This window comes from Pinus tabuliformis, chromosome 9 (genome assembly GCF_031772625.1).
Source record: "Pinus tabuliformis cultivar Carrire ecotype Pingquan chromosome 9, CPIR1, whole genome shotgun sequence".
Classification (NCBI taxonomy): Eukaryota; Viridiplantae; Streptophyta; class Pinopsida; order Pinales; family Pinaceae; genus Pinus; species Pinus tabuliformis.
Genome location: NC_142307.1, coordinates 741,040,040 through 741,055,167, shown reverse-complemented (window position 1 = coordinate 741,055,167; position 15,128 = coordinate 741,040,040).

Here is a 15,128-nt window from a genome sequence, read left to right as displayed (position 1 = left end):
GCATGTATTTTTCAGAGACTTGGGTTTCATTCTTGTCCGTATAACTTCGATGTTTCCGCATATAATGGCATTAGTTTATTGTGGTATTTCATCAAATTTTCATTTCAGAATACAAAAAATTTTACTTTTCCTTCAAAAAGTTTTATGGTTTTTTAATTCTGCATATAATGGCATTAGTTTATTATGGTATTTCATCAGATTCTCATTTTAGAATATAAAAAATCTTACTTTTCTTTAAAAAGGTTTTATGGGTTTTTAGTTCTTATTTATTATTTAAATTCAATATAATAACTTTATTATAAATCCATGTTGTCTTCACCAAAATTCACGGTGTCTCCCCCGTTTTATGGGTTTTTAATTCTTATTTATTATATAATAATTTTATTATAAATCTATGTTGTCTTCATCAAAATTCATGGTGTTTCCCCCGTTTCGATTATGGGGTACTTTGAAATTCCTCTGAAACTTCCACAATTGGTTGGGGATTCCAATGGGAACTTCTTCCACACCGGGGTACTTTGAAATTCCTCTGAAACTTCCACAATTGGTTGGGGATTCCAATGGGGACTTCTTCCACACCGTCCCCAGGGCGTCCCTCGAAATATTGGGGATTTTCCAGGGTATTTTAGGACATTCCCCAATATCAAGCGCATTAAACTTTGGGATTTAATTTGAGCCTAGGTGAGGTAAGAGTCAAGCAATGGGGTGAAGCCTTAGACTTTTAATTTGGGATTTATAATTAAATTTTAATGACTTATTCATGTTTACAATTTATGAAACCTGAGACTCTTAATTTAGGATTTATAATTAAATTTTAATGACTTATTCATGTTTACAATGTAAAGTCACTATACTCCATGAATTAATTTGCCATCAATTTGAACTCGTCTCCTTCTCCATCTCTGTGCAAACCTTTTCTTAGCACGAATTTTTGAAATTTCCCTATGCCACAATCACCATGACTTTAATAACATGTTAAATATATGCCAGAGACAAGCACCAAGAGTATATGACATATCAATGTGCTACTAAATTCCTAGCTGTGTTGTCTATATACATAACAAGTTCCATTATTCATTTTAGGAGCCAGTCAACACATAAACATCATTTATGACAATACTTTTTGTGCTTTGTAAATAATAGTGATATATTATAAGGTAAATAGACCGGGTGATAATACTTTTTGTGCTCTGTAAATAGTAGTGATTCTGAATGATTATGATATACATTACATTGGTGACAACTCTGGCAAAGATCTTAATTTCTAGGCTCTTCGTTTGGGATTTATAATTAAATTTTAATGGCTTGTTCGTGTTTATAGTTTTATTAAATTTTATTTTTAGTCTTTAAATTTTAATGACTTATTCATGTTTACAATTTATGAAACCTGAGACTCTTAATTTAGGATTTAGAATTAAATTTTAATGACTTATTCCTGTTTACAATGTACAGTCATTATACTCCATGAATTAATTTGCCATCAATTTGAACTTGTCTCTTTCTCCATCTTTGTGCAAACCTTTTCTTAGCATGAATTTTTGAAATTTCCCTATGCCACAATCACCATGACTTTAATAACATGTTAAATATATGCAAGAGGCAAGCACCAGAGAGTATATGACATATCAATGTGCTACTAAATTCCTAGCTGTGTTGTCTATATACATAGCAAGTTCCATTATTCATTTTAGGAACTAGTCAACTAATTCCCTCGATAATACTTTTTGTGCTTCGTAAATAGTAGTGATTCTGAATGATTATGATATACATTACATTGATGACAACTCGCAAGGATCTTAATCTCTAGGCTCTTCATTTGGGATTTATAATTAAATTTTAATGACTTGTTCATGTTTACAGTTTTATTAAATTTTACTTTTAGTCTTTAAAGTTTAGTTGCTACTTAAATTTTGAAATGTTTCATCATGCATGATATAATGATTATGTAGACTGTAGTAGATTGTAAGTTGCAGCAAACTAATAGTACTTCTCAAGCAAACTAATAGTACTTCTCAAGTTCTTCACAATGGGCAATGATGAGGAGCTCTGTTTTTGTGATTCACAGTGATGATTAGATAGTATTACACTTTAGTATTTTATTTTGTAATTTGAATTTCAAAATTAGTAATAGTTCTAATTTTTAGATTTTAATTTATTATTCATGTTTATGCTGAATTACTAAATTTTATTTTAATTTTAGTTTTTTATATAAATATAAAAAATAGTTTCTTCACTTGTCCCCAACCCATAGTCTCCATCATGCAGTCCCCTGACAATTTGGGGGTGAGCTCTAGTCGTCCCATAAACTCGTCCCCCGTCCCCAGAACCAGTGCCACATTGTTATAAATATTCCAATCATTTTGAAGGAGCTAAGGAGGTAGTCAATTTTCATTTATGTCCCAACATTTAAAGGATTATATCATGATAAACCTAAACCATTTCATATGTTTAATGTTTTTATCCCATCAATTTAATATTATCTTGATGATTAGTCATAACGATTTATATTTTTTTATTGTTTTAATTTAATCAATTTAATTTCTCTCTAATATATATTTTTTTGTTTGTCAAGTTGTTAGTGATCCTTGAGGCTTGATCTATGGCTTCTCGACCCAGGGGCGACCCAGGGGCATCTAATCCCTCAAAGTTATCGGGGATCTCACCTGACCTAGGCCACACTAGCCCTAATCTTACTCAATTTTTCTAGCATGTCTCCTTCCCCAGCACAGGCACAACCACCACGTAAGGTTTGATGTTGGGTCCACCACCCAATACTGCATGTCTCCTTCCCCTAACACAGACACAACTACCCCATAAGGTTTGATGTTGGGTCAACCTGCATGTCTCCTTCCCCTAACACAGACACAACTACCCCATAAGGTTTGATGTTGGGTCAACCACCTGCTACTGGGTCGCCTTGCTAAAAAGGCACATCCTCAACTAGTTGTGCAAATGAATCTTAACTCTCTTTAATATATTTAAAATTATAAAAAAAATAATATATATTTTTTCTTTTAACTTAAAAATATTACAATAAATTTGAATATTATTCTTACTAAATATAAATATCTATTTAAAAAACTTAGCAAATCAATATCTAACTTTTAGAATTTCTTGGTGCACTTTCTTCACTTCATTCTTTTAACTCCCAGTTTTCTCTATATTTCTAGAGAGCACATGCATCTTTATTAGTCCCTGCCATCGAGCAATCGCATGGGACTATAGTAATCGATTGGCAATGTTAAATCGATTAATTCACCTCTTTTTAGTCTTCCCAACTAAGTATATGCAAAGTTGCATCTTTATTAGTCCCTGCCATCTGGAAATGGCATGGGACTATAGTAATCGATTGGCAATGTTAAATCGATTAATTCACCTGTTTTTAGTCTTCCCAACTAAGTATATGCAAAGTTTTCAGGCACATATGGTTTCACCCTCTTTATCTGACCTCTTCCCAAGGAGGGGAGGCAAAACTATATAGTATATATAGCGATTTACTTGGCATTTAAAAACATTTTGAAACTGTTTGAAACTAATATTAGCATTAAAGAAAGCAATAAATGTTAATTCACAAAGGATTAATTCAGGAAGGGTAGATGTTTTCATTTGAGGATTAATTCAGGAAGGGTAGATGTTTTCATTTGATAACAAAACTTGTGCTTTATTTCAAAAATCACCTTAACCTGCGAGCTATATAGCCATGCATAAACCATGCTTAAGTGGTGGCCAACATGTACGTTTGTCCAAGGCTGCACAGACTTCTGTCTTGTAAGCCTGCCACGAGGTGCCATACATACACATCTGCCGAAGGCTTCTGTATTGTAGGTGCCATACACTGTAATAGCTATCCCTGAGCCCTCTATCCCTATCCCTATCCCCATGCCATAAGCAAACAAGAACAAACACTTCGATAATCTGCATTAACAAATTCTTCCGATACAACTTACAGGAGGGACAACTTATAGGAAGAACCAAAGGATCTTTGTTCGACGACCTTCCCACTAAAACTGGAAACTCTGAACATAGTTGCAACAAAAATACGATAAAGTGAGTGACAACACAATTTGTTTGTGTTTTGTTTGCGTTGCTTCTATTTACCTATCCTCTCTATCTTTACTTTTGTTACATTTATTTTTCGGATCCACAATTACTAGCTGATAGCTGAGTTACAATTCGAAATTCCAAAAGCCATATTGACTTGGATTAAATAATTATGATAAATTACAATATTGAAAAAATATGATTCCAGGCATGCAAAACATGAAGCCCAATTTTTAAACAAATATCCTTTTCAAAATACAATTTCCAATATAGTGTAGAAAATTATTTTCAAATTATTTTCAACTCCTTCAACTCTTTTTTTCAATCTAGTGCAGAAAATCATTTTCTATTTTTTTCAACTCTTTGTTTTCAATCTAGTGCAGAAAATGACTTTTAGTTTTTTTTCCAACTCCTCATTTACCATTTACCAGTGAATAATGTTTTGTACAAACTAAAAATTCAAAAGCGTAAATAATGTTCTGTAAAAATTTAAAATTCAAAAACTCCTCATTTACCAGTAAATAATGTTCTGCAAAAACGAAAAGTTCTTACGAGTAAATAAAAGTTCTTACGAGTGAACAATGTTTTACAAACTAAAAGTTCAAAAGCTACCGGTGTAGGTTGCCACCTGTTTTTGCATAAAGATTCCACAATAACCCATTAATTGAGTCCAACCAATGATCATCTACAATTTTGCATTGTATTGCTTTGTCACTGTCCCTGAATTTGCAAAGCGTTTCTACATTTCCATCGTTCCAAATTTGTAGTTTTAGCCCTTCTCACGTTTGGAGGTACATATGGTGTAAATCTAGAAACGCTGGAATCAGCTGAAGCTGTGCAGGAACTGCTTGCAAATTGGCCCATGCAATTTCACCCATGATTTTTATATCTCCTTGATCTCCGCGTTACTCTATTTTTCAGACTTGAGCTCCTGGAACTTAGTGACAAACTGCTACTTAACTGCCTCTATGGTAAACAAGCTAAAAACAAAAAAATGTCAAATCTTGGTTCATGCGTGAGAGCCCTTGATCTTAATCCTCAAAAGTGTCAAAGGATGGACTCAACCTAGAGGCACCATTAATCCATTTGGCAGTAGTGGACCAAAAGCATCTAGAATGTTGTATTCTTCAGCTGGGTTGTTGTATTCTCTAGCTGAACTTCTGGATTCTCCAGATTTTATGCTTGAATTTTCTGGAGTGCTTCTCTGCCATTTTCCATGGACGAAAGGTAAAGAAACCCATATTCTGTTTCAGGTGACATTGTATTGGGTTCATGGCAATAGAAATGGAGTTGTTGATTCAGTCATTGATATCGTATTGTGTATTACAACTGGCAATAGAAATGGAGTTGTTGATTCAGGCATTGATATCGTATTGTGTATTACAACTGTCAATGGTGGAGCAGTGCAGCGACACGGCTCATGCATGTTCACCATATGTATAGACTTATGACTCAGCTACCATATTCTAAAACTTTTGATAGGACGTGTCCTTTTCACTCACACGATACTTAACTCATGGGCCTCTGCATGCATGGGTAAGGCGTTGGTTCTCCACTTCACAGTTTCTCTCTCCACGGAACCAAAAAGTGCCACATCAACGTCAAATAAGTTGGATCCACATAGATTTTCTGTAGTAACTGTGAAGGTTCTCTCAGCAGGGACTCGCTGCCCCGCAACCATCTTGTTTGATTTTAAAACTCATTTGTAGTTTTCTAACCATGATATCAATTATAAGATCTGATTTTTATTAAAATGATTTACAATTATATAGAATATTTGATTGAGGTTTTAGATTTTAATTATGAGAATAAATTAGAATTTAAATTATTATTTTGTTTTTAAATTGCAAATAAAAATAAAATTAGTACATATTATGAATTTTATGTTTAATAATTAAGTTTTCATATATATATATATATATTATTTTTAAATGTTTTTTTAATATAAATGATTACAATTTTTTATTAAATTTGTGTCACATCAAATAAATATATGTGAGAATTATATATGCATAATGTTGAGTTGCAATTTGGAAGTCTAAATGTTTCTGCTTTCTTTTGCACAAAGTACAACAAAACTCAAAGTCATATAAAACTTCTAAATACAAAAAAATATAAAAAATTGAGTTATGGATGAAACCAACCATATTGAATTTCCTATTCTGAGGAGTCAATTGGTATGTTGAGATCTATATCCCACTAGGAATTTATAATGGATGAAACAAGCCATATTGAATTGCCTATTCTGAACATTCAACTGCTCTATTGAGATCTATATCCCAGTGACAATCTACAGGAGGAGAATTGTTTGGAGAAGCACTCTTGAACTTGAGATCCATGAGAATACCTCTTAATGCATCAACCTCATCTTCTAGACGGAACATTCAATCCCGGAGGGATGCAATTAGCTCAAAAGAAATGCATGCAGAGGTTTGTTGCTGGTATATTTTTACTTGTAAATCATATAGTTCAGAATTAAGTGTCCATGTTTTTTCTTGTAATGATTACAAACATATGAGGCCGAGGAGTCCGATGAATCAGAAGTATCCATGGGGCTGGAAGAGCTCATAATTTCATTCAGAAATGGCTTGCAGAATTGACTAGATTGAGTACTTAAATAGAATTTAGGGAAGGTGGTAGGGAATAGGGCCCAAGCAGGAAGGGGTATGACATCAACCTGAAAGCTTGAAATAAAACAAATAAATCCTATGCACTAGTGCCACTTCCAATTGACATAGGTAGAATTTTCATGACCGAGAACAAACTCGAATTTTGAAAATAAGCGACTAACTTCCTCAAAAAGAAAGAGTGTATACTATAAAGAGAAGATCTCAGAGCAAGGGAGAGGCTGACAACATCCCAATATCTCACATTAAGAAGAGAACAAAAAATTAAGTGAATTACCTTAATTCTCGAGACGATAATAACCCAAATTATTTACCACAATGATGAATGGACTAGATAAATTGCCCCATCAAGAAGGAATCTAGCAGAGGATGTCAATGCTCATCACAAAGCTTCCAATTATACCACTTCTAGGCCCCACCCATGGAATAAAAGGATTTTATTCCGAACACGATAACAATTTCCAATTAAGGCACCATTTCCATTCACATAACTTAAATGATATTATACCTCCTCGAGCTAATTTAATCCCATCCAACCTTGGAACTTTCAAATTGACATAAACCGCTTCAATTCTTTTAGACAAAGAGGCCATCATAATTTAGGCTAGTTTGATTAAGCAACAAATGCTCTTACAAACATATATTTATTGCACTGGATCAAATTGATTCATCATGCTTGAGTGAGGCCAACTACCGGATGATGCCATGATGAGATGAGATTTGATAAGTTCAATAATCATGCTTAGGAAGGTGACTCGAGGAGCTTGCAAAATTGGGGATAAATTTTCATCATTGTATTTGATGGGAGAATTCATATAAGGGAAGCAGGAAAAAGAATCAATAAGGGAAAAAAGGATGGGAGGGAGACCAAGGGGGTGATGCATCGAAACTTAGGGGATTGGCACAAACCATTTGATACCACTAATTCTAGCTCACCTTCCATAAGCTGGCAGGCCTTATTGGATTCAAAATTTGCCTCCGAATTTGGGTTTCTAAGGATGTGAAAGTAGGAGGAATGTGACAATGGTTGGAGAATACTTATGATATGATAAAAAATAAGACATAATGTGTTATCTTTTAGAAGAGTATAAAGTCTCAAATAACAATTGATATGGAAAGAGTCACCAAGAATAATAAGGTCTATGATGCCTCGATCATAAGCCAATGATAGTCCCATTAATCGCCCATACATTTAATCTTGGTTGTTAGATTTCCGACCAATGCCCCATGAGTATTAGTTCATAATAATTCATTCGGGAACAAGTACTATACCTCCCCCTCCCGTCACCCCTAGGTTTTTATTTGATGCACCATCAAACTGAAGGATTTATCCGGATCTCTTTAGCTGTCGGATTTAACCAAGATCTTTTACTTATGTGACGTTAGTAGAATTTCATGTGAAAGAGTATGAAAAAACAACATGTGCATACCTTAAAGAAGAGAAAACATAATGAAATTCATCAAATAAAAGAACACACACATTGATAACATGGTTCACCTAGTGTGGGTTACTTCTCCGGGCCTGGTGTCAAGAGTGGGGAGGCCGCTTCATTAAATGCTCCACGATGATGATGAGTACATGGTACATTCTTTGTCATTACAAGGATAAACTCCCTCAACTAGTGTCATGTCTCTCCACAAGATGCTCTCCTATAGGAACTCTCACTCATATGAGCCCTCCTTCAACATGACAAGGTAATAAATTCTCACATGACGTGGCATACAAGTATCCTCCAACATAATGGTAACAAGGATCTCGAAAAAAAAACATCATCTCAACAAATCAAAAGAAAGACGTGGTATCACTATGAAGTAACAGACTTAGTTAGGGTTATGTAAAAATTAGTTAGGGTTATGTAAAATTAGATTAGCTGTAGTTATTTAGGCAAAAGGGCATGATCTTTGGTCATGACAACTAATCTAATTTTACATAACCCTAACTAATTTTTACATAACATTGCCTTCCTCTCGAAAGAATGCTTTGTCCTCAAAGCATACGTAACGACAGATGTTGTTGACAAAATGATTCATTCTCCCAAGAAGCTTCTTCTTCGGGTAAGTCCTTCCACTTGATTAGATATTCCTTGATAGTACGATGTCAAAGCTTTCTTTCTCTAATAGACAAAATACCTTCTGGTTCTAGAATGACTCTTCCCGCATCATCTAGGGATGGAAGCATTGTTTACGTTGATTGATTGTTGCCTAGTGCCCTTTTAAGGCAAGATACATGGAAGACGTTGTGAACATGACTTGTCTCTGGAAGGCTTAAACCATACGCAACTTGACTAATCTTTTTGTTGATCTGATAAGGTCCATAGGACTTTGGTGCCAATTTTTTTATTCCTTTATGTTTTAAGGATAATTGTTTGTATCGTTGGAGCTTGACAAACACCCATTCTCTGACTTCAAACTCTCTTTTGATTATGTTACGGTCTGCTTGTTGCTTCATACGATTCCTTGCATTATTCAAGTTTTCTTTTAATATTTGGACGATTTTTTGGGTTTCTTCTAGTTGATCGTTAACAACAGGTAGATTTGTCTAGACAATAGCTACATCCTTCCATTTTGGGGGTTCATACCCATATAAAGCTTGACATGGCATCATTTTTGCTAACGTATGATAAGTGGAATTATACCACCACTCAACAAGATGTAACCATTGAGCCCACTTATTTTGTTTTTCTGTAGCGTAGCAATTTAGGTAGGCCTCCAAACATTTATTGACAACCTCTATATGGCTATCTATTTGAGGGTGATAATCCGAACTCATATTTAGGTAGGTTCCTATATGGTTGAACAATTCCTTCCAGAAATTACCCTTGAACTTGGCATCTCTATGACTCACAATGACTTTCAGAAAACCATGTAACTTATATATATTTTTGCAAAATATTTCGGCGATTTCTTTTGTTGAGTATGATTTCTTTATTGCCATAAAGTGAGCATATTTGTTTATTTTGTCGACTACTAAGAAAATCTTGTCCTTGCCTTCAAATACTGGTAATCCTTCGATAAAGTCCATCGAGATTTCTTCCCATTTCTGATTTGGAATGTTTAAAGGGTGAAGTAATCCCAGTGTCATAATATTTTCACTTTTATTCCTTTGACATGTGTCACATTATGCTACATACTTCTGAATATCGTGATACATTCCCTTCCAAAAGAAGGATTGACGTGCATTGTAGTAAGCCTTAAAGAATCCTACATGTCCAGCTGACGGTGAGTCATGTGATTCCTTGAGTATATTAAATTTAAATTTTGAATTTGTATTTAGATAGATCCTTCCCTTGTACCATAGGATATCATTTTTCCACTCAAATTTTGAGTTGTTGGGAAGGTTATTGATTATTGTTGTTATTTCTGGATCCTTGGAATACTCACTTCGAATTTCGTTAACCCACTCAAGAACAACAACCGAAATTGCAAGTAGTGTTGGTTCTTCATCTTTCCTGGATAGGGCATCTGCTACTACATTGTCTTTACCTTTTTTATGTAGTATTTCCAAGTCAAAAGCAGAAATTTTTTCAATCCATTTTTGTTGTTCTTCGAAAAGTGTTTTTTGTTGAAGGAGATGCTAGAGACTGTTGTGGTCTGTTCAAATGGAAAACTTACTTCCCAAAAGATATTGCCTCCACTTAGCTAATGCATGCATGATAGCGAGCATTTCTTTGTTGTATGTGGATTTGAGGCGTTCTCTTTTGTTGAGCTTCCTACTTTCAAAAACTATTGGATGTCCTTGTTGCACTAGTATTGCACCAATACCGAATCCAGAAGCATCACACTCAATGATAAATGGTTTAGAAAAATCTGGTGTTGCCAATACGGGAGCATTAGACATAATTTCCTTTACTTTTTCAAAACACCTTCCTGCTTCCTGATCCCATAGAAATGAATTCTTCTTTAAAATATTTGTTAGAGGTGCAGTTATATGTGCATAGTTTTTAATAAACCTTCGGTAATATCTAGTCAAACCTAAGAACCCTCTTAGCTTGGATATATTGACAGGATTTTTCCATTCTTTTATAGCTTTGATATTATTAGGGTCCACCTTTATGCCTTCATGGGATATAATGTGTCCAAGGTATTCTACTTCTTCCTTTCCGAAGGTGCATTTGGATTTTTTTGCGTAAAATTGATGTTCTTTAAGTAGTGTAAGAATATTTTCTAGGTGTTGCAAGTGCTCCTTCCAAGTTTTACTGTAAATTAGAATATCGTCAAAGAATACAAATACAAACTTCCTAAGAATTCGTTCATAGTTGCTTGAAACGTTGTTGGCGCATTGGTTAATCCAAATGACATTACTTTAAATTCATAGTGACCTTCAGGTGTTCGGAATGCCATTTTTGGTATGTATTCCAATCTGATTCTAATTTGATACTAGCCTGATCTTAAGTCCAATTTTGAGAAGTGCTTTGCGCCATGTAGTTCATCCAACATTTCATCAATAAAGGTAATTGGGAACATGTTATCACCAGATCAATCTTTCTTATTATCTCTTACATAGTCTCAAGAAAATGTCCATGAATGTTCAAAAGAGAATTCAATTTATAGAAAATACCATGTATCATCATGGCTTGATAAATATCTTGGTTGAGTTCCATCTTCGGAGTATAGGGGATAACTGGGAAAGTTTTATGGTGAGAAACCATTTTGAAGAAATATCTCTAGAACAAGCCAGTAGCAACATGAACCTCAAAGGAAGGAAGAGAACAATAGAAGTAATAAAAGAACAAGAACCCCAAAATCAACCGAAATTATCAAATAAGAATTACCCATAGTGGATATTTTGCAGAAAATGAAAAAGTGAAATCTTGGAAGGAAGAAAGCTAGCAAAAGAATAGAGGATTTACCACAAAACAGGACCCTTCCTTAAGAAGAAAAGTTAGAAACCAAAAAAAGGAAAGCACAGGGATTACATACTTGAGGACTAAGGAGGAGTACAAGGTCGAGCACAGTGCAACAGGCAGTGTCAAAAGCTACGGAATACATTGATCTCGAGGAAAATGATCCAATTGAAAACCCTGAAAGTTCTCCAAGAGGATCACCAAAATTATCACCGAGAGTGTCACCACCACCTTGCAGCTCACCTCTAAGGAGCCTAGTGCATAGTCTTGGTGTTGACCCTGTTCAACAAGATATTTATGACTACATAGAGTAATTGGAGGGAAAAGAGACAAAAACTAAAGAAACAATTCAAAGTCCTAGAGAAGGGAGCAATCAATTCAATGAACCACAAGAACCTTCAACCTCAAACATTTTAAAGCAAGATACTTTTGAGTTGGAGACATTGAACATATATCTCAAGAATGAGAATCAAGCATTGAAGGCACAAAGTGAGATCCAAATTGCAAAAAGTGACAATCTCATCCTTCATTTGAGTTTGTGGTACAAAAAGAACAAAAATCTGACAAATGAAAATAGGGCAATGCAAAGAGAAATTATCAACTTAAAATATAAAATTCTCATGAGAAAACCAAGGATGTCAATAGTTTCCAGAAAGAAGAAGAAAGTGAATAATGACAATGATGAAGTGTATGAGGACATAAAAAACCTCTAGCATGGGGGAATGTAGAGTCCAAGGATTGTCTTACCTTGACATCCATTTTTGCCTATATTTCTCCCCTTTTTCCTATACTTATCACCTAAATAATGCAATAGATGCAAGGTTTTGTTAAAGGTAAGAATTTACATGTCTTCTTCTTCATGTTTGTCTATATAACTTAATTCTTTGTTAAAGTATGCATTCAACTATGGAATTGGTCTGTTTCTGCAACTAATCTGGATTTCTGCAACTGCCTCCATTGTTTGGAGGGTTTAGAAGCTCCAACTCAGCGAAGAAAGATACAGATGGATAAGGAATAGTCCCCTCATGGATTCCTTCCTATTCCCTCAAACCAATTCATCAAGAAGGTCGCATGATAACACGGTCAACCCCAAAGTCAACTACAAGATTATCGCAGGGACAAACTCGAGATTCAACGAAATCTTATCAATTTTCTTTTCCAAATAGAAAATTGATTGTTTAGCGATATAGTTTGATCGAAATAAAGATATTTAGGCCTGAAATGCTCACTCTATTATGCCAAAGAATTGTTATAAAAACTATAGCCGCTCTGTGTTTTGGATGCGCGCAGATTTATGTAATTTTTTAGTACAATTTGTTGAGATTCGTTTTGCAAGTAATAGGCTTGGTTTTATGTTTGCTATACGCTATTTTGATTAGAGATTTTTTACTGATTCGTGGAGGGCCCCTACAACCAATAACAGGTCTTTACTTGATTGCACTTAGATTACTTCATTACTTAAATACTCTATTTTGTGTGAATAAATGTAGTATGATGAGTTCACCATTGAATCGTTGTATGCATAAGCAATTTACTTTGCTTTATACCTAGTTTAACTCTGCCATTTGATTTGCTTTTTATCTGGTACAATGTGGTCATTTTCATTTTCTTTCTATTTAGTATAGTCCAACTGTTTTATTTCATAGCATAGTTGTTGTTCAGAATGCCTTGTTTGGATGAAATTGAATAAGTAAAAGAGTGAGAGTCTTCTCCTTAGCAATTAAATTCATACATTATTCATTTATGGTTTGATAGAATAGATTTCTCCTACACATAGTAAATTAGATTTGGCTTCAGCATAAAAATTCAAGACAAAAGAATCCAAAACAGTCTAACATACGTAAACCTAGAATCACTTTCATATTATCCATAAAATGATTCGATAGAGAATAACTCCTAAGAAATTAGCTGACAACATTAGAGATTAAAACAATAATAGAATTAACAATACCATCTCCATACTTATTTTAAGTTTAGAGCCTAACAAGAACATAATGACATTAAAATTACTTCTAGCACATATAGTGCACCTGTGCTTCATCAGTATACCTGCCCTGTGCAATAATTTATGATTGACAATTTAAGGACATTAAATTGGCCAAATAGTAGTGTTCACGCTACCAGGAACTTTTCACTCCATTCACTCAATTCTTATCTTACGGCATTATCTAGGTGCAAATGTCGAGCGTGCTTCTTGAATGTCGAAATGCTAACTGCATCAAGGAAATTGGAAATATTTTATTAGATTTATTGCAATGGCCACAGAGATATTTGATATGCCAAATTCTACCTCTACCCAAATACTTCAGCTCAATTCAAGAGAGGGATTTGCTGAAAAAATCATAATAGATTATGATGGTTGCAATTGGACACAGATGTTGAGTTACGAACAAATTGATTTCTAAGAATGACCTCATCTTAAGGCTGAATAAAAAATTGTTTCTCAGCAAAGTACACATAAAAATAGAGCACCATTTGATGAGTGGACAAAGTGGTCAATCCCCAAAGGGTAGAGAAAATTTCAGATAAATCTGATCATAGGCTCTTCTAACTTTGAAATGCTCACCTTCTCATGGTATTGTCACTCTTCCTATCAATGTTAGGGGAACTATTGCAAATAATATTGTGATAATATGATGACAAGGAAAAGGGCAGCCTTCCAATCAAGGAGACATTGGATCATTCTGTGCTTTCTAGTTTGTTATCAATTTCGAAGTATATATTAGTAATTTATTAAATAACAAAGAGAAATTTGATTTGGATCTACCACTTCCAGGGGTGTAAACAAAGCAAAACCCTAATATCTTCTCTGAAAAACCTTATTCTTAAAATTATAAAAACCAATCAAACCTGATAGTGCCATGATCAGGATTGCGACAAAGGATAGTTGGTCGAAAATAAATCCACCCTAAACCCTAATCTTAAAATAAAATAAAATTAAAAAAAATCTCACAAGCGTAATTAGCAAACAATGCCAGATGACATGATAGTGCCATGATCAGGATTGCGGCAAAGGATAGTTGGTCGAAAATAAATCCACCCTAAACCCTAATCTTAAAATAAAATAAAATTAAAAAAAATCTCACAAGCGTAATTAGCAAACAATGCCAGATGACAGACATTCTACTCCACGTTGTAGATAATGCCTCCTCCGAAATAGACCTCAAAGGCAACATGTTAACAAAAATCCAATTGGATTTCTTTCTGATCGTTGTAACAAAATGGATGAGCAAAGGTCACCTGGAAAACGGGAGCACTGTGGCTAGGGTCATCGTTGAAAATCCCAATGATGTAGCCATTCGGCTCATCATAATCTAGGATTATGAACCCTGCAGGTCCATTCATGTGATGGGCGAGGGATATAAAGATGGAGCCTACTTCATTTCTCTGTACACTAGATGAACACCCACGACGAATTTGAATTAATGATCTATCATAAAGAGTGTCTTAACGATGTATCTATTCATTATCAATCTAAAAACCAAGATTTATTTTCATATTTAACTATATAAAAATAAATTAATAAATTTTTGTTAATATTATCTTTTCAAAAATAATATTTAAAATTTTATACCATATATATAAAATGTTCCCCAAAAAACCTGGTATATAAAAT